At 41.1% G+C, this 21,972-nt stretch overlaps 1 protein-coding gene across 2 annotated transcripts in view; it reads right to left on the bottom strand.

The window, feature by feature from the left end:
* Positions 1–21,972, bottom strand: part of NCMAP (non-compact myelin associated protein) — an 81,373-nt gene that overhangs the window by 40,149 nt on the left and 19,252 nt on the right. Inside the window, exon 1 of one of the 2 annotated variants that reach the window (XM_063444563.1) lies at positions 7,793–7,835. The exons of the other annotated variant lie outside the window; for it this stretch is intronic. The gene's annotated coding sequence lies outside the window, so the exon portion shown is untranslated. Of the gene's footprint in view, positions 1–7,792; positions 7,836–21,972 lie in introns of those variants that run through there. 2 annotated transcript variants of the gene reach the window in all.

The raw sequence follows: 21,972 nt of genomic DNA, 5'->3' as shown, positions 1-21,972 counted from the left end.
GATTCTTCAGCTGGCTTCCGGACCCGGCATGCGAGGCAGTAGACGCATTCCTCCAGCGGTGGCCTCCGACCGGTGCCTATGCTTTCCCTCCGTTCTCCATGTTGGGGAGGGTTCTCCATCAAGCTCGAGCTCAGGGAACCTCACTGCTTCTCATAGCACCATTCTGGCCAAGCCAAGTGTGGTTCCCGGACCAATTGGAACTATCATTCCAGGACCCGCTCCTCATCCATTCATACCCTCATCTCCTCACCGACACTCAGGGAATTCAACACCCACTCATCCTCCAAGACCGGCTGGAACTCATGGCTTGGACAATTTCAGGGGCTCCTGGTCGACCTATGGCTTATCGCAGGTCACTAGGGACCTACTGTGGGACTCGTGGGTGCCAGGTACTAGGCGCAGTTACATCAATGCCTGGAATAAATGGACTGGCTGGTGTTTGGAACAGGACTCTGATCCCTTTACGGCACCTATTCCCATAGTTCTGAATTTTCTGTCACAGTTATTCTCATCACCATTAGTTTACCACTCCATCAACGTCTCACACTCTGCCATTTCAGCGGCCCACATCCCAATCCAGGGCCTGCCAGTAGGTCAGAACCCACGGGTTTGTAGACTGCTCCACGGAATCAGGTTATCACGTCCTCCGGCACTGAAATACGCCCATCTCTTGGACGTCACGATCGTCCTACGCGGATGGCCAGACAATTCGTCGTTATCGTTACGGCAACTCTCCGCGAAACATTCAATTTTGCTCTGCTTAGTATCTTTTCGCCGGGTTTCCGACGTGAGGGCCTTCGATGTGAACGGGATATCCTTCACTCCGGAAGGGGTAGTTTTTTCGGTTTCACGTCGCACTAAGACTGACTCTATGACGGTTTTCTATCCATTTTTCTCTCAGGACCCTCAACTCTGCGTAGTGAAAACTTTACTACGATACATGGAGAAGACTGCTCCGCTATCTATCTCCTCCAAGGGACAATTGCTCATCTCGTATGTCCCTCCACACCGTTCGGTAACGGCCACTACATTGGCTAGGTGGGTACGATGGCTTCTATCTCTGGCGGGCGTTGAATCTTGTTTCAGAGCACATTCGGTACGTGGCGCGGCTGCGTCGCAGGCTTTTTCTTCGGGCGCTTCACTTACGGATATTATGCGATCAGCCGATTGGTCACGGGAAGTTACTTTCCGTGTTTTCTATTTTCGCCCTTCTTCTCATGCTTCTTTCGCTCTTCTACCTTTGCGTTAAAAATGCAAAATAGGAAGCCTCCTGTCATGTGGTAAAATTGTAGATTATGCAAATGTTGTGTACCTATAAACTTATTAAAATTTTTAGTAATGACAGGAGGCGAGTATTTTCCCTCCCTAGCCTTTCTACTCTTTCTATTCTATCCCACCCTCTTTTATATCTTTTGTATCTGTCCAGACTCTTGGGATTGTACTAGATCATGTCAGGTTACTAGGGACGGGGCTTGCTATAATAAGACAGAAGTTTACATGACACTATATGTTAAGATAAATTACTCGATGGTTATGATTAATTATGTGGGCATGACTCCACGGCTCTCGCCTCTCACTTGTTTCTGTTTCTTCTAGGATGAAACGCATCTTACACAAGATTGGTCACGTTTTCGTCATGGTCCGCCAGTTTTCCAGTAAGGATCGTTTTATGATGTTTCCAAGTTCCTGTTTTCGGTTTCCACATTGAGAGTTACCTGATCCATACATTTCACACCAAAGAAAGAGGAAGTGGATGGGAGGACTTAGACATATATACTCTGTGTTTCTTCTTTTTGATTGGTTAATACTTTGCTGCTGGAGTAAAGTAAAGTAAGTTTATGCATAATACTCGCCTCCTGTCATTACTAAAATTAAGATTGTAGGTACACTACGTTAGCATAATCTACAATTATCTGCTAACTAGTTCACTGTTCTCACACTGCAAATCAGAATGAATTAAGAGATAATAATATTTAAAATTGCATGGAATCCCAAGCCAAATTAAGAAGTGCTGATAGGATTCACTGAGCCCTTACAATGTCGTATTACATCAAAGGATAATTATACTAGGTATATATGTACTCACTGATTGACATGCAGTATATGCTCCAGGTACAGCACATGACAAATCTCTTTCATCCCTAAGGGAGTGTGACGCTTGTCAGTACAATTTAGTCAAGTCAAACAATGAGGAAGTGTCTGCAGATTCTGTTATTTTGCCACATCATTCAGCGGTATTAAATGTCAAAGGAGTCTGTATGTGCTTTGCTTCATAACACAAAAGTCTGTTAAAAGGAAACTAAAAGAAATATTTCAAAACCAATTCTGCATACTTTGCCACATTTCTAACTGCCATAAAAGGGGTGTGGTTGGTGACTTAGTAAGATTTAGTTTTTAAAAAGTAGCGTTTATTCCCGGGCCTTCCAACCCCAGGGTTTGCAGACCTCCAGGTGCGGCACTACTACCACTCTATCACTCAAACTTTCACAGCAGCAGATTGGGAGAACCCCTTAGACACCATGCTGCGCTCCTCGGCACGAGCCACTTATTCCACATCTAAACTCTACATGTTCATACATACACTCCAGACTGGACTGGTCTTCAAACATGGCATGAGAAAATGGAAAACCCACTTCCCTGACATAACTCCTACAGACATCCTGAGGGCGCACCAAGCCCAATGCCAAATCTTGCCTATCGTCTCTTACAGAGTCATGTTTCTAAAGACCCTATACTATGCTTATTATTCCGCACACAGACTACATCTAATCGCTAGGAAGGACTCAGCAACCTGTTTCACATTCGCACACACAAGAGCCGACTTATATCATGGTCTGTGGGTGTGAACACTAATACAATAATTTTGGACTGAGGTGAGTCTTACGAATGAGAACATGCCCACACTACTATTGACCTTGGAGTTCTTGCTCCTGAGACCTATCCAGGGTCAACCCCTAACTAAAACTATTCCTCCTCATAATAGCAGCTATTGGACACAAGGCAATTCTGCAGGTCTGGAACCAGCCGAATGCTCCCACGTTACAATTATTTTTAACTAAACTCAAATTTATTTTCAAAATGGATTGGTTGGTGACACTAACCAACAAAGAAATCCTTGCCAGGAAATTTATCCTGACCTGGAGATCGTATCTCTTTACTTTGGATGACTCTTTTCAAACCCAAGTGAGGAATGCCCTGTGACAGCGTGGTTCTTGGAAGAAGTGGTGGCCGGTCGAAACCCTTCACAAATCCAGCTCGTTAAACAACACAGGTAGCTAAGAAAAAGAAGCATACAAGGTTGAATTGGAGGGTGGGGGACCGAACCGGCACACAGTTCAATTATTTTGGTTATTATTTTTACTTTTTGTTAAGATACATGTCCAGTCCACCACTTCCCAAGGTCGGACCGGACGACATATAAAGTTGATACTTTACCATATTGACGGCCACTCTGTCTCACCTATTCACACATTACTAACCAATGACCCCTAACCAGGCATAACTATACTTATTATAAGGTCTAATGTGACACATTGTTGTAGACAGCGATGAGGCAACAATGCCTCCATCAACTGAACGTTAACTAACCAAGGGTATTGGACGTAACTGTTGCCTCCGCTTAGCTGTATTGTTTTGTTCTGATTTTTTTTTCTCTTAATTTTAGTTCTGTTTTGTTACCAGTGCAAACAGAAGAAAAAAACAGTGGTTGTACAGTTTAACATATAACAGTCCTATTAACAGCAACTTCTTTTGGTATTTAAAGGGACTTTCCAGTGCCAGGAAAACAAACCGTTTTCCTGGCACTGCAGGTCCCCTCTCCCTCCCACCCCCATCCCAGCATCCCAGGTTGCTGAAAGGGTTAAAACCCCTTCAGTGACTTACCTGTATCCAGCGCTGGGTGAAGGTCCGCCGGCAGGGGGGACCTATTGAGCATACGCGGCCGGCGGCGCGGGAGTCCTAATGCGCATTAGACCTCCCCATAGGAAAGCATTGAATAATGCTTTCAATGCTTTCCTGTGGGGATTTCAGCGACGCTAGAGGTCCTCACATGGCGTGAGGTCGTCCAGCGACGTTATAGCACACTTTTCATGTTCTATGAACACGGAAGTGTCCTCTAGTAGACATCCACTAGAGGAGAACTTAACCCTTCAAGGTAAATATTACACTTGCAGGGTTAAGGGTAGTGGGAGTTGGCACCCAGACCACTTTAATGGGCAGAAGTGGTCTGGGTGCCTGGAGTGTCCCTTTAAGTGGCACAAGTACTAAGTCATGAATCTCATGTCTAGCTAATCATATATAACCTGGCATTCTCACATACAAATAGCTTGCACTTCCTGCTTAATTGCTGCAACCCAGTTAGTCAGGACTTCTTTACTCGCATCTTGTTTTATTTTACCTAATTTGGCTACTAACACGCAAAAATGTGCTGCTGTTCTATATGCCATGGTGTATTACCTGTTTATACTACGCCTGATATCATTGCTGTGGCGTACTTGGCACATCTGTAATTAATTCAAAACATTGTGCAGTTTCTCCAAAGGTCATGACCATATTTAATACTGTTTGTTATTGCTATGCTTGTTACTGCTTGTGGCTACACAAGCTCTCTTTGTCATCATTTGCACAACAAGAATAAAGACTTTAGATGAGAGAGGGGAGAGAGACTGGGAGGGTTGGGGGGAGGTAGGGAGACAGGGGAAGGGCTTGGTAATGCCCAGCAATATAGACATTGTCTATACCACTAATTTCGTAGGATAATGAACAAGTGACCAGACAACATGTAAAATTAATTCAACAAGCTATAGAAGTCTTGCTTTATTCCTAGTTTCAGGTTAAACCTACATTAAAGGGACACTATAGTCACCTGAACAACTTTAGCTTAATGAAGCAGTTTTGGTGTATAGAACATGCCCCTGCAGCCTCACTGCTCAATCATCTGCCATTTAGGAGTTAAATCCCTTTGTTTATGAACCCTAGTCACACCTCCCTGCATGTGACTTGCACAGCCTTCCATAAACACTTCCTGTAAAGAGAGCCCTATTTAGGCTTTCTTTATTGCAAGTTCTGTTTAATTAAGATTTTCTTATCCCCTGCTATGTTAATAGCTTGCTACACCCTGCAAGAGCCTCCTGTATGTGATTAAAGTTTAATTTAGAGATTGAGATACAATTATTTAAGGTAAATTACATCTGTTTGAAAGTGAAACCAGTTTTTTTTTTCATGCAGGCTCTGTCAATCATAGCCAGGGGAGGTGCAGCTAGGGCTGCATAAACAGAAGCAAAGTGATTTAACTCCTAAATTACAGTGAATTGAACAGTGAAATTGCAGGGAAATGATCTATACACTAAAACTGCTTTATTTAGCTAAAGTAATTTAGGTGACTATAGTGTTCCTTTAACTTGGTAATATAGCTAAGCTGGGCCTATCCAAAGTCTATGGGCCGCATCTCAATACCAAGTGCCCAACCCATTTCCCAACACAAGGAAATGTAACTCACCATTTGGATGGCACTGTACCTAGTCATGCTACTCCCAATGTACTCCTTCTAATCACAATGTCTGGCACTTTAAATAAATTCTCTGTTCAGGAGAAATGGAGATATCCTTCTCCTTGTTATTTCTTTCCCTGGCCACCAATTGCTCCTCTTCAAATGACCAAGGTTGGAGGCCAATGTTGCCTATTTTATTGCCAACAATGGAAACTTTTTTTTTCTGGATCCTACTGACCTTGATACAACTATACTGTCTGAAAATTATCCATGGCCATGTTATACTTAACAAACTTTTGTTTTCTTTACTTATGTTGTATTGTTAAATGCAAAAAAGTGAATGTGAATGCTCCATGTACACTCTTGACTCCGTATCTGTTCCATGACAAACTTCCTGTAGCTAAAACTATGCTTGACATATGTGTTGGATTTAACATTCACAATAAAAAAAAGTGTTCAAAAAAAAAAGAAGTCACTTGTGACAACCACTGTTATAAAACACGATAATGTCTCAATATTGTTGTAACATTATAACACCAATTTCAATCCTGATCAACAGTACCACATGGTGTACACTGCTGTACCCTGTGCTGCAATGAAGTGGGACACAGGTCCATATACTATGTATTAAAACTAAGCAAGATACAGCAGGGTTTACCATACAGGCTACATGGTGGCTTAAGATTAGTTGGTCGTAGGATTCAGGGGATACCAAACACAACCTCCTCAGTGAGGCTCAAAGTAAAAAAACAAAAAAAAAAAACAACTGTAGCACTTGTCGCCCTTAGCCAGGGAGAGTGAAAAATGTATAACATAAAATTCTTTCTCAAATGTCAACTGTATACACAGGCAAAAATTAGATTTAAAAAAAAATAAAAAAATCTTTCTCTGAATACTTCAAGGCAACTAATGGTAGAATGGTATAAATGAATATGCCTCTAGATAACTGGAGATAATTTCTCAGAGGTGTAGGTTTAAACTGCAAAATTAAATTGTAACACTTTCTCTGACAAACACATTAAATGACAGTACAACATTTAAAAAAAATTTTTTCAAAAAGTTGTGAAGCGATGTGTCTACAGAGTGAATCAACATGGTATTTGTCATGAAACATTTAATCTTGCAAAGAATTACAATTATTATAAAATAAATCAACCTTAACCCCTTAAGGACACATGACGCGTGTGGCATGTCGTGATTCCATTTTATTCCAGAAGTTTGGTCCTTAAGGGGTTAAAGGGGCACTATAGACATCAAAACAACTTTAGCTCTTATTGAAGCAGTTTTGGTGTAGAGATTATGCTCCTCACATCTCACTGCTCAATTCTCTGCCATTTAGGAGTTGAACCACTTTTGATTCTATTTATGCAGACCTAGGCACACCTCCCCTTGCTGTGACTGACACAACCTTCATGAAAAATAAAGATTCCCTTTAAAATAGGATGTTAACTTGCTTTATATGTTTTTATCTCCTGCTCTATAATTTTAACTTTTATCACACACAGGAGGCTGGTACAAGGTCTAGCAAGCTACTAACAGTGCAAGAGATAAGAGTCTAAATTAAGCAGACTGTGCTATACAGGAAGTTCAAACAATCTCTCATAACAGGAAGTGTTTGGGAAGGCTGTGTAAATCATATGAAGGGAGGTGTGCATAGGGATGTATGAACAAAGTGAATTAACTACTAAATGGCAGATAATCGAGCCATGTAAAGGCATGAGCTACATAACAAAACTGCTTCATTAAGCTAAAGTTGTTTAGGTGACTATATCCTCCTGGGAACCAAGGAAAAAATGGTCTTCCAATTTCTTTCCATTTTTTATGAAAATGAAGAGGAAGTTCCCAGCATCACATGACATATCACTGGAAAGCCCAGGATGCCCTCTTTACAATACAGCAGGGATTGATAGAGTAGCTCAAAAGAATTAAAGGAGATGCATGTGAACTAAATGTCCAGTACAGAGGACGCAAGTTAATGTGCTGGGTCTCAGTAGGATAGTTTCCCTTTAAATCAATCAGTTGTAATTGATTCCAGAAAATTAAACAGCACTGACCAGTAATTTGTATTTTGTGGTACTAGCTTTCTAGTGGCAATTGTTTATTTTTTCTAGATTATAAATTATATAATATATAAATAAAAAAAATAGAAAAGTGATGAGTTTTAAACAAGGGGTGCTTGAAACTATGTGCTCTTTCAAGCAGAAATCCATAAATAGACAGCGTCATGTGTTAAAGATCCATTCTGGATTCTAGAAGTAAAAACTTATAGAGAAGCACAGGGTTAGACAGTGACAGAGTACTCACCACCGACCTTCTTTCATCTCATGTGTTTAATGCTCAGAGTTGCATTGTGCCTATAAATATATTTTTTATAAACAAGGTAAGAATTTATTATAAGTGTTACGAATATTAAAATGTCTTAAAAATAAATTGAATGATGTTATACAGTGCTTGTCTTCCATGATAATGATTATTCAGAGTAGCAGCCAAGTATCTTTGCTACCTTCCCTATATCATAACTGGGTTGTTATTTGACCACTGTCAATCGGTTGAATGCTTTCTGAGAATATGCTTTCAGGTATGACAGAAAGCTCTTTGTGTTGATAGGCTCCTTGTGTGGGTCATCTGCATTTAATGATATGGCACAGCTGTTCATATAGTAATGTACAGCTCAGATATATGTTCTGTATGTTTTGGAAGTTTTATTCTTTATGACTCACTGCCTGCATACTTTTTCTCTAATGCACCACGGGAAGAATTAAAGACCCACAAGATAACAAAAAAAACAACCCCAGCAACACCCAAGCACGACAGAAGTAGAGACCCTTAAACGGGACATTGAACGAGAGGCAGCAGACAGTGAACGGGAGGCATAATGGGCCCAGAGTCTCCTCAGACCTAAAAGCTGATAGGAACCGACACAAACGAGACCACTGTAGAGCCCAGTGCCTTAGCAGAGGACAGGAACTAGCACTCCTAGCTGATCACCGGCCATAAGGGATAGAGGGACATACAAGGGTGACTGGCACCTACCGGTTCAGCTCTGACCCTAGTAAGAACACTAAGAACGAACAACACCTGCCCCCAACTAGCATGCAGGAACTGCGGGCATACAACAGGGTAACTATTACTACCAAAAGCAAACTGAAACTAAACCCGAGCTAATTTGCTGGACCCACTATTAAAACTGTTAAGAGAGAGCTGCAACCACATGTTAGTAAAAACACTGTTTAGTTAAGAATGTTACGCTTTTTGACATGTGATGATATCACTACATTGTAACCTTTGAATTTTCTTCAATAAAAAGAGATTGACCAAAAAAAAGAAAAAACACAGCAACTATGATAGGGAACTGTGATGCAATCTGTATGAAGAGCATAAGGCACGGCATGAAGACAGAATAGGATGCAGTGAGCTAAGTCTTTTCAAAGTAGGGAAGCATATTTTGCAAAACACCATAGAATTTATTTAACATAACTGTGTGCTAAAACATGTTAGTCAATGTTTCAGTCATGGATTGGGACTTTCCTCAGTACCCAAAAAAGGTGCCATTGTTACAATGTAACCTGTCAAGGGTGAGATTTATTAGGCAGCAAGTAAACAGTCAGTTCTTGAATTTAATGTGTTGTAAGCAGGAAAAATGGGCAAGCGAAAAGATGAGTTACTTTGACAATGGCCAAAAAATGATGGCTAGCCCATCTGGTCCGATCACAAAAGAAGAGCTTCTATAGCTTAAATTGTGGAACAAGTTAATGCAGGCCATGATAGAAAGATTGGCAGAACACACGGTGCATCACAATTTGCTGCGTGTGGGGCTATGTAGCTGCAGACCAGTCAGAGTGTCCATCATGACCCTGGTCCGCCACCAAAAGCACGGTCAATGGTGAAGTGAGCATCAGAACTGGACCATGGAGCAATGATAGAAGATTGCCTGGTCTGATGAATCATTTTTTCTTATACATCAGAAGGATGGCTAGGTGTATGAGTGTTGTTTACCTGGGGAATAGATGGCAACAAAAGGCACTATGGGAAGATGGCAGGCTGGTGTTATGTTGTGGGTAATCTTCTACTGAGAAACCTTGGGTCCTAACATTCATGTGGATATTACTTTGCCAAGAACCACATACCTAGAGATTGTTGCAAGCCATATACATCCTTATGGCAGTGGCCTCTTTTAATAATGCACATTGGATAAACTGCAAACAGTTGTTCAGCAATGGTTAGAGGAATATTACAAAGAGTTCAAGGTGTTGCCTTGGCCACCAAATTCCCCAGATCTCAATCTGAATCAGCATCTGTGAGACGCACTGCAACAACAAATCCGATCCATAGAGGCCCTACCTCACAACTTGCAGAAGTTAAATGATCTCCTGCTAATGTCTTGCTGCAAGATAACACAGGACACGTTCAGAGGTCTTGTGAAGTCCATGCTTCAACGCATAATAGCGGTTTTGGCAGGGCCTACACGATATTAGGCAGGTGGTTTTAATTGTGGCTGATAAAGATATATGATAGATAGATAGATAGATAGATAGATAGATAGATTTTCCCATTAATATGTTATAACTGATCATTATGTTGAAGTCAGATTGTCAGATCACCAAGTAAACAGATGCATCACAGCCTCAAGGGTCAGATTTTGGCTTGTGCCCATCATAAAATCTTAAACTGGGCACCTTGTTATTTTGAATAAAGCCCCAAAACACAGCCTTGATTCACTGCAACTGTACCATCTGGTCCTTGAGTCAACATGTGTGCATAAGCAGCTACAGCTCGAGTGTCTCTCAGCAGCTTGTGGTTTAGTTAAGTTATCTAAACAGAGTAGGACCAAGGTCAAAAGGATAAATAGCTAAGTCTTTGAAATAAATGAACTACATCTGAATCTTTGAAACAGAGACTGGTATAAAACGAATGTCTGTAGCTATCTGCTGATATATCACTTTTTGTAGAAATATTAATTGCATTGAAAACCTTTTATATCCTGACTAATGCCAGTGCTAGAGTGTGGCCCTGGCATACAGCATGTGTACATGTGCCAGCCACATAAAAGCCCTTTTATGTATACCCAGTTTACAAACCTTCATCACTTTCCCGAGGATATTAAATTCCTTTCCATAATTGAGCTTTAAAACTTACCTTTAATGTCATTCCCTCACTGCTAATTTATTTTGGCTGTCTAGATTGCAGGGATCAGTTTACGGGTCAAAATACAATTATAAGTGGTAGATATAATCCAACAGATGCAACAGTAGTAGCCAATTCAAACTCAATATAGTCTAGCCACTTTTGAAAACATGTAACTAGTTAAAGCTATAGATATTTTTATGACCCTGAAAACATAACTTATCTGAAGTCAAGACACACCAATAGTTCATTATCCCCATTGATACAGAACTGGATCAATGCCTAAATGTCGAAATCCTGGGCTGCTAGTGTAACTTAATGACTAAGTCCTTGATTTAATATTGTTGGATAAGCTTTTTGAATGATTTAATATTTTTGGATAAAAAACTTTAAAGTGTTTTTATTTTTTTAAATATTAAAATATCCCATAACATATTAAAAAGATGTAAAAAAAAAAAAAATTAATAATAAAAAAATAATATATATATATAAAAATATAACCAAATAAAAATATTTTTCATTAAATATTTTTAAAGGTTTATCCCAAAAATGAAATAAAATAAATAAATAATTTGAAAAAAGTGTATCCAACATTATTAAACCCAGGCCTAGAGATTGGGAATCACTGCTCTAAATTTTGATCTGTGGTGGAGAGTAAGCGTAGTTTCCATAACGTAAAACATGCCAAATTTTTCAAGAACAAATGGAGGACTTATTTAGCCAGTTATTTAGATATATTTGGGATATACGATAAATACAATATAAGTGTTGATGATTACTTTTAGGATGTGAATATTACATGCCAAACACGTTGATACAAGGTATGTGCAGCTTGATACCTACAGGTCAGATACAGACCATAAGAAACATGGCATGAGACATTTGTTAAAATCTATCTATTGACGTCTACGCTGGACATCTGCATTATATTCTTTCATAGGAGTTGTTCTTTTTGTGTACACTTGCAATTCTTTTTTAACCCCTTATGGACTGAGCCAAACGAAAAAATTTTCTTTTAAGGGACCAAAAGTCCCTCCAGAGGTTTTTAATGAGAGGGAAAATCTACCAAAGAGTGATTTTTTTTTTATTATTATTTTTTATTTATATTTATAATTAGCTCTGTGTAGTGCTCCTTTCATACTTGCAAGAATGGCTATTTTTTTTTATTTTTGGGAGCTCCAAGAGCTCCTGTTGACACCATAGAATATAGTAAAAAAATATTCTTATTTCAGGATTTTTTTTTTCAGTTTGGTAGGGGCTATCTATAGAACAAATAAATATTAAATAAATAAACTGGGTATCAGCCAGATCAAATGCTTAAAATATGTAACTGAATGCTCACGGAAATGGTAAAATACTATTCTACGAACGCCGCCTACCAGATAGATGTATACTACATTGCCAGCTTGCCTTAGCAATTCAATTGTACTTTTGTTTTATTATCAATACTATGCGCCTTTAGGTAACCAAGATGCAACGGTTCAGCCTGTTTAACATTTAAACTCTACTTAACCAATAGCCTAGTGTTGCATATTCCCTAAGTCTGTATAACTCAATGATTCATGGCTTGTACTTTCAACCTATAGATTAGCAACAAATACTATTATACGTGTTATTAATTTTCTGGAAAGCTTGCTTAATATAAAATGAGGCTGCCATTCATGGGAGATGTACTACTGTGTTAACGTGATCCCATCCTGTACAAATACCATGCATCCCCTCTTCTTTATCCTGTACCCCATTGAAAAAATAAAATAAAAAAATACCATTCCATTTGGACCAAAATTAGCATCATTAAAATTGACAATGTACTGCAAAATATATATGCATATAAATATTATGCATATATTTTAAAGTACACGACTAGGCTCATTTTAATGCCCTTTTGTCTCATCCAAATAGTTTTCCCTGATTTGTTTGCTTGGACAACATTGAGGCAAGATGATCTGTCGCATTAACAAAATTTGTCTCAACCAAATTACATTTTTCTGCCGTTCACAAGTCTAGTTGACACGGAATTAGAGGAAAACTGTCATAAAATGATCACTTCTCATTTTTAAGATGTTTATTACATTTAATGACACTTAAAAGAACACTATAGTGACAGAAACACATACATGTATTTGTGGCAAACCTAGCCACTTGTCACAAGGCTGTCTGTCCTAATAGTGTTTTAATAGGGTTATCTACCAACTGTCTGCATATGTCTTTTCCCTGTATACCACTTGTATGTAAAATATAGCGGTGCATATGAATGCCGCAAGCATTCAGCGGTTAATTTCGCGAACTGGGAATTTCAACCCTGTTCGTGAAACAAATTATTTACCGAATGGGAGACCACACACAGGAGGTCGTGTGTCTCCCATTAACGGGTGCAACAATGTAACCACGGCTTATTAAGTATGTTGCAGGTGGCCGCTGTTCGTGTGCTGAATACGTGGTGGCGGCCATCTTTTCTCCCGAAAGCCCAGCGGTGTTTGGTCGTCGAGTGCCTGGAACTAAAATTGGCTACTCGACTTACCGAACACCGCTGGACTTCCAGACTGTTCATGCAAATAATTATTTCGACATATTAAAGGGCTCAGTATGTTATTTCGTTACAAGGCTTATTCATGTAAAAAGGTAATTCGAATGGCTTTCATCTAAATATGCAGGGATCTGAGCGGTATTTCACCAGATGGTGCGCTCAGATCTTAGCTATGCAGGAGGGGTTATTCGGCTCATTCACCCTAATATTGTGACTACTACAGAATTTAATGTAAAAATTTAACTTTGGGTGTACGGAGAGATAGGGTGATTAACAGTATATTCTTATCCCTTATCTCTCCAGTACAGCAATGGATGCTGGGAAATTGTCCTGTAACATGAGTTCCCCACGTAGTCCACTATTTTAAAACCCTTGCAAAGTCTCTTTGGAAACCCCTTGCATGGGGACCTGCATAAATACTGTGACCTGTGAATAAAAACTCAGTTGACTCCCAGACTATGTGTCGTCTAGTTCTTGGGAGGAAGGGATTATCGTAACGCTACCTGGATTATTGTATGCTGTTCCTGTCTACCAGCGGAGATATTGTGGATTGTACTACCTCTCCGCTACAGTATTCCTGTCACTATAGCTGTGAGAACACTGTTTAGGCCCTCGGCACCCCTGTCAGAAGTGTAAACGGTCCTGGTTCAATTACTATGTTAAACGTTTGGTTAATAAAAATGGTGTCGTCAATACGCAAGCGGCCCCTAACAAGGGAAAGGGGGTTATACAACGGGGGGCACACGATATCCACTGTACCAGTACCCATGTCAAAAATGCATGTACGGCGTAATGCTCATCTTGTTACTACAATGTAATGCAACGACACACCAAAAATAAAGAATAAAAAAAAAAAAGAAGTGTAAAAGGTGATTTACTCATCTTTACTCCAGTGTCACATAGGCCTCCTTGCTGATGGCCCCACCCATGCTCTACCTCCTTGGCTGAGATCATAAATTATGTAAAGCATTGGGAGACTATTGCACATGCCAGTCAGCATCTCCTCCTCAATGTATAGCATCTCCATGCAGACCCAGGAAGCACCTCTAGTGGTAGTCTGAGTGAGTCCCTCCATGTGTCTCATCCTCCCTACACCCACAAGTCCCTCCCTGTTTCCCACCCCTAACAGGGCCAAGTTTACTTTTATGGGGTTAATCAAAACAAAAACAGTGTTTTAATAAAACACCCCTTACTGGCACTCCTCCACCTGGGCCCAATACAGCATTGTAACAGCTACAACCAGGACTCACATCACCCAACCCTGCAGGACTTGCCCTAAGTAGAGGTAGCATTTCTGGATGATCATTTCCCACCCACCCTACATCTCACCCTCCCCACGGTACTCATTACATTTAAATATAGCTTCAATTACCTGACTTTCCTGACAAACCAATCATATCCACAAAGCCCTCCACACCTAAACTCACAATACCTTTTTAACCCTTTACCCTCCTAACCTCACCTACAATTCTCACAGCTCAATTCTCCATATCTTAAAAGCATAGCCCCTATTCTCCTACTAATGTTCTCACTTCTATTTTTTTACTTTCTCTCTCATTTCCTTCATCATTAAAATCTCTCTATCCTTTTACTTACCTGTTCCTGCTGACACCATCTACATTGCTCCCTCTCTGCTTTCCTCATCTCTGTATTCATCACATGCACTTTACTCATTTATCCAGCCTTTCTCCACAAACCCCTCCTAAATCCCTTAACCCCTTAAGGACACATGACATGTGTGACATGTCATGATTCCCTTTTATTCCAGAAGTTTGGTCCTTAAGGGGTTAAATACAAGCTCTCACCCCCAACATTTAAATCGTACTCCCACCTTCTCTTCCTTTCCATCCTACTGCTCCTAGCAGCTGGTGATGTCTCTCCAAACACTGGTCCCTTCTCAACTAAGTCACCTGGTACTAACACCGGAACCCACAACAATCTAATATCCATTCCATGTAACTCTCGCTATAATCCGCCCTCTGGAAATTAGGCATGTGCATGGGAAAATTTTTCGGTTCGGTTCGGCATTCCGAAATTCGGGACTTCGGCAATTCGGAACTTTGGCACTTCGGAACTTCCCCTGGGGTGTGGACCCTAAATTAGAATAAGGGGGGGGGACCTAATGTCCTCCCCCCCTGGCCCCCCTGAGCGGTGGGTGGGGGCCTTAAATTAGAATGAGGGGGGAGGACCTACTGTCCTCCCCCCTGGCCCCCACCCCTAAGCGGTGGGTGGGGGCCCTAAATACTAATACTGGGGGACCTAATGTCCTCCCCCTGGCCCCCACCCCTGAGCGTCGGGTGGGGGCCCTAAATTAAAAAAAATAACCCCCCTCCTGCAGGTGACTAGGGGTCCCCAAACCCCAAGTCACCCCCCTACCCAAAAAAATTAACCCCTACCTACCCCCCTCACCCTACAAATAATGACGTCCCCCCCAATTAGTATTTAGGACCTCCACCCACCGCTCAGGGGTGGAGCCAGGGGCGAGGACATTAGGTCCTCCCCCCTCATTCTAATTTAAGGACCCCCACCCACCGCTCAGGAGTGGGGGCCAGGGGGGAGGACATTAGGTCCCCCCAATTAGTATTTAGGGCCCCCACCCACCGCTCAGGGGTGGAGCCAGGGGCGAGGACATTAGGTCCTCCCCCCTCATTCTAATTTAAGGACCCCCACCCACCGCTCAGGAGTGGGGGCCAGGGGGGAGGACATTAGATCCCCCCCTAATTAGTATTTAGGGCCCCCACCCACCGCTCAGGGGTGGGGGCCAGGGGGGAGTACATTAGGTCCCCCCAATTAGTATTTAGGGCCCCCACCCACCACTCAGGGGTGAGGGCCAGGGGGGAGGACATTAGGTCCCCCCAATTAATATTTAGGGCTTCCACCCACCGCTCAGGGGTGGGGGCCAGGGGGGAGGACATTAGGTCCCCCCGCTCATTCTAATTTAGGGCCGCCACCCACCGCTCTCGGGTGGGGGCCAGGGGGGAGGACATTAGGTCCCCCCCTTAATTAGTATTTAGGGCCCCCACCCACCGCTCCGGGGGGGGACATTAGGTTGCCTTTCTTCCATCTCTGACTGGATGTCCTCCCACGTTCTGAAACTCAATCTCTCTAAAACTGAGCTTCTTGTCTTTCCTCCTCCTAATAATGATCCTCCTCTTTTGCTCTCCCTTCAAGTTAGTGGTATTCACACAAGTCCATCCTTGCAAGCACGCTGTCTTGGCGTCATACTTGACTCTAGCCTCACCTTTGAGACTCACATTCAGTATGTTGCCAAATCCTGTAGATTCCCACTTAAAAACAAAGCCCTCATCCACCCCTTTCTTATGAAAGATGCTACCAAGGAACTTGTCCATGCTCTAGTAATTTCACGCATGGATTATTGTAACCCTCTCCTGATTGGTCTTCCCAAAAGCCGTATTGCCCTGCTACAGTCTGTAATGAATGCTGCCGCCAGACTGATTTTCCTCTCTAGTTGGTCCTCTCAAACCTCACCCCTCTGGCAGTCCTTACATTGGCTTCATGTTTCCTATAGGATTCAATGCAAAGTGCTAACCCATAATTATAAAGCACTAGCCCCTCATATCTCTTCACAGATCCATAGGTATGCCCCTTCTCGGTCTCTCCGCTCTGCCCATGACCTTCTCCTATCCGCTGCTCGCACCCGTACGGCCAACTCACGCTTGCAGGACTTTTCGCCTGCAGCTCCCTTCCTATGGAAAATCCTGCCTACCCCAAGCAGACTCTCCCCTAGTCTTCAATTGTTTAAGAAGTGCGTTAAAACCCATCTCTTTAGGAAAGCTTATGGCCTCCCAAAGTAACCTCTACCTTACATACCTGTCGCTTGCTCTCCCCTAAAGGGCAGCACTTTACTCTCTCCTCCAGCTCTGCTTCACTCCCACCTTATTTGATTACTATTTCCTGCCCTAATGTGTTTTATACCCCACCTCTTATAGTCTGTAAGCTCGTTTGAGCAGGGTCCTCTTCAACCTATTGTTCCTGTAAGTTTTCATGTAATTGCATAGTCTGATGACTGACTTATGCTATCATTAATAGGTTATTAGAAAATGGCAGCTAATTACAGACAGACATCATGAAAATATGTGAAAACAGGGAAAACTGGATAGGTTAAGAAAAATGTGTCACTTTATGTTAAATCTGATATATTCTCTATGCTGTTATAAACTAGTGAATCCAATAAAAAAAAAATCCACACTTTTCCTTTATTTGCAGTTTATGCAGGTGTAAATGGAGTAACTACAGTTAAAGGACCACTCTAGGCACCCAGACCACTTCAGCTTAATGAAGTGGTCTGGGTGCCTGGTCCATATAGGGTTAACCCTTTTTTCTATAAACATAGCAGTTTCAGAGAAACTGCTATGTTTATAATAGGGTTAATCCAGCCTCTAGTGGCTGTCTCGCTGACAGCCGCTAGAGTCGCTTCCGCGCTTCTCACTGTGATTTTCATTGTGGATGCTTTCCTATGGACTGGCGGAAAGCGCGGCTCGTGCCGGGCATGCACATTTAGCCGAGGATGAGGAGAGTCCCCTGCCCGGCGCTGGAGAAAGAGGTAAGTTTAACCCCTTCCTCCCCCTAGAGCCCGGCGGGAGGGGGACCCTGAGGGTGGGGGCACCCTCAGGCACTATAGTGCCAGGAAAACAAGTATGTTTTCCTGGCACTATAGTGGTCCTTTAATGGTATCATTCTACACTGCTTACAAGTACTTACTATGTCTGTGTTCATGTGTCATACCACAATGAGAGCCCAAAGATACTTTTCTCTGTCCACATCGAGTTTGTTTTTGATGGAATGCAGATACATGGACCGGTATTTTACCCTCTGACGTCTTTCTGCTACATTCTTCTGTCTTTGTAAGCAAACAGCTCAGAATCAGAACAAAGGGTTATTAGATGGAGTGGGCAGGCACCCACTCTCTCACTGTCACCATGGAAGGTAACTGCCCACACCTGCAAGCAGGAAACCAACAACAGCTCTGCACCTGAAACAGTGTGTCAAGTGGGAGCTTCCAACCCCAAACTAAGAGGGCATCCCAAGGAACATGGCAGGTACTGAGTAGATAAAACCTGAAGCTACACAACTGCCATAGAATGCAAATACACTCAAAACTCCAGCTATTTACTAAGCCTGAGGTGTGCTTTGCAATGTAAATAGTAGAGTGAAAAAGTAAGTTTTAAAAAAGTAAATCTTTGTTGGAAGCTGGTACAGTTCATTCATATGTTCTAAAAGGCAGATTAACTGCCTTTTATAATATCTACAGTCACAATACCTTTCAATAGGAGCTTTTTTTTTTAAAATGTTTATTTTGCCCAATGCTCAAAGTCAATTAATCTTCTTTGGAGGTTAAGGGAAAAAAAATTAAATAATATTCTCTGGATATAAGATGAATCCCATTTTATATTATTATTTATAAAGCGCCAAGAAATTCTGCAGTGCTATTCCAGAGGTGGTCTAACAGACAAGTAATTGCAACAAGACAAGCTAGGCACACAGCAACAGAGGGTGTTGAGGGCCCTTCTCAAACAAGCTTACATTCTAAAGGTAGTGGGATAAAGTGACACGAGGTAAGGGTAGCATGTATTTCATGTATGGGGGAAAGTAGATTACTGGAATAGTTTACAATGAAGGGTTAGTTAATTGGATGTCACAGTTGCAGAAGATGATGCAAGATGAGTTACCAAGATACGATGATGGAAAGCTATTAACCGTAAAGGAAATTCTTTCCTAAAGAAGCAAGTTTTTAATGATCTTTTGAAGGAACTAAGACTGGGTGATATTCAAACAAGAAGGGAGTTCCATAGGCACAGCGCAGTCCTAGAGAAGGCTTGAAGGTGGGCGTCAGAGGTATGAGTACAAACAGATAACAGACGTAGTTCTGCGGCGGAGCGTATAGGCCTTAAGGGGACATACTTGTGTATTAGTGAGGATAGGTAGGAACAGCGTTATGTAGAGATATGTAAGCAAGCACCAGAATTATAATTTGAGCAATAAATCTTATGGTAAGCCAGTGTAAGGACTGGCACGGGAGGTGCAGGTGGATAGGAAGATGGGTCTCACCGCTGCATTTATTATAGCTTGTAACGGGGAAAACTGGAAAAGTGTAAGACCATTGAGAAGCAGACAGCAGATTGGAGTAGTCAAGGCAAAAGATGATGGAGGTATAAACCAGTCCCTTAGCTGCATCCGGCGTTAGATAAGGGCCGAAGCGAACTATGTTTTTGAGATGGAAGCAACAGAGTTTTGCACGTTACTTGACATGAGGGGTAAAGGAGAGTTTGAAGAAAGAGAAAACCTAGACAGCAAGCCTGTGATGTAGAGCTGATGCCATTTTCTTGGAAGGAGGAAAGATGAGAAGTTCTGTTTTGGACAGGTTAAGTTGAAGAAAATGAGCTGCCATCCATTTAGAAATAGCAGAGAGGCCATCAGAGACAAGAGGGACAGCAGAATTTCAGGAGAAGTTAGATATATTTGCATGTCATTCATATAGAAGTGATATTGGAAGCTAAAAGAGCTGAGATTACGAAGGCAGTCAGTATAGATCAAGAACAGTAGGGGACCAAGGAAAGAATCTTGGGGAACATTGACAGAGAGAAAGATCCAGAAAAAGAAAGTGAAAGAGCACTTTCTGGGGTAGGAGAAGAACCGGGACAGAACAGAGTCTCAAGGGACTCTGGAGGATGAGAAGAAGTTGTTGATTATAAACAGTGTCGAAAGCAGCAGAAAGGTCAAGGAAAAATAGGAGAGTAGAGACCACTGGATTTAGCAGCAATAAATGATGGGATACTTTGGTCAGAACAATTTTGACTGAGAGATTATTGTGTGCTCAAGTGGGATGGAAACCAGATGCAGGAAATTACAAGGTGGAACCCACGATGTGCTGCAAACCTGGAAATGGAGCTGAAATCTGCCGCAGAACTAAGGACCTTAACAGGATTTCGGCGGGAGAATTAATTCCAACAGCTGGACACTTGAACACAGGATTGGAAGAGACAGGTCACATGATTGACTTTATGGGCTTTATAATGGAGTGGGTTGTATTGTTTGCTGTATGCTGCATGTATTTGGAACCCCCTGAGGAAGTCGTAGAATTAAGACGAAACGCGTAGGGCCTTTTTAGCGCTACACCATTTGTTATTTTAATCTATTTGTTATATTCCCTATTCATCATACTTGGAAGAATTTGTTTTCTACTACAAGCTGCACCTTTTTCAAGATCTACAAGTGATGATGGGCCTTTTTAATTCTTACATCTTGTAAGTTCAAATTAATAAAGCAGTGTATGAATTTGATTCTACAGTGTTGCACTATGGCTATTTTTTTTTTTTTTTCCCTTCTATACATAGTATGAAGATACTCTATAACAGCACAGAAGACAAGAATACTATTTGATGAGCCTTTTTCCATTCGTGAATTTGTGAGTTTAACCTTGAATTGATCTTAATTTAAGTGGTTTTACGTATTACACTATTTTGGTCTCTTGTTTTTTATATTGATGTAGATTTACATTTTGTATATGGATTAGGAAAGACTAAGTAAAACGTAACTATTCTTTAAGGAACACTATAGTGTTAAGAATACAAAGCTCCATTGCTAACACTACAGCGCCCTATGCCCACTTTCCCCCCGCGTCCAGGTTAAATAATGATTTAAATATTCACCTTATTCCAGCACTGAGGCACCTCGACACTGGCTCTATGTCCGCTTCCTCTGACGTCATCGTAAGTGGAAACCTGATAAGCATGAGCGGCGAGAGCGCATTAGGTCTTCCTTGTAGGAAAGCATTGAGTCAATGCTTTCCTATGAGAATCTGTTAGATGCTGCATGTCCTCATGCACAATCTGCTTTCTGCACAAACCTTGCTAGCATGCCAGGACCATGTAGAAATCAGGGGTTAAAGAACCCTATATCTGCAAACCAGTAACCTACCTTCATTTTACAAGATGGTTTTCAACAGAGCACACCTAACTATGGTGAACAAAACAAAAAGCTTATTTTCAGTCAAGGGGTAGGTAAGACAATTTTATTGTTACCTGTTCTTTACCGTTTCTGAGCACTGGCCTGATTTGCTCAATTATAGCTATATAATCTCATAGAGGGGATTATGTAACTATTATAGGCTAGCTAAACAAGTAGTTTTAAAAATGCATTTAGAGCTTGAAAAACCAATAAAATCCACACACGTTAGAAAAACACAAATTATATAATTAGTGAAAAATGAAAATGACGTCTTTCTCTTTCTTTCAGTAGCAAGAGTATATGTGTTCACATAAGCACAAATGCACTTTAATGATTTTAAGCTTTAAATGATATAACAAGTATAACTTTGCAAACAGTACAGTAATTACAATATTTGACCGTAAGTAAAACCTTTAACTGTAAATGAGATTTCTAAAGGCTTAAATCCTGTAAATGATGGCAGATATTAGAAAGCAAGGTTGCACAAATTTTCTTTCAAAGGCAAATGTCTAATCACCGAGGTTTATTCACTAAACAGGGAATTTAAGATCTTAAATTAAAATAAATAAATAAATAAATAAATAGTTGAGTTGGCTATTTTTTTTCTAAATCAGGTATTTTGACAAAGGCTGTATTTCTGATTTCCAGTTCACAAATGTATTAATATATTGTATACGTAAATAAATTGCTTTATCACATGTGATCATTCGGTCCAAGACAGATAATACTTTTTAGAGAGTTAGACAAGTCTACAATTTACCACTGTGCAATATTTCCTTTAGGGCTATTCCCTATAATGTGAATTCAATGTGATTTTGATATGTTAGGAAATGCTCAAAGCTAGCTATGATTCCAGTATGACCAT

The sequence above is a fragment of the Pelobates fuscus genome, chromosome 1 (assembly GCF_036172605.1).
Source record: "Pelobates fuscus isolate aPelFus1 chromosome 1, aPelFus1.pri, whole genome shotgun sequence".
Taxonomy (NCBI): Eukaryota; Metazoa; Chordata; class Amphibia; order Anura; family Pelobatidae; genus Pelobates; species Pelobates fuscus.
The sequence above is the reverse complement of the archived record's forward strand: the minus strand, read 5'-3'. Positions and strand labels throughout refer to the sequence as shown.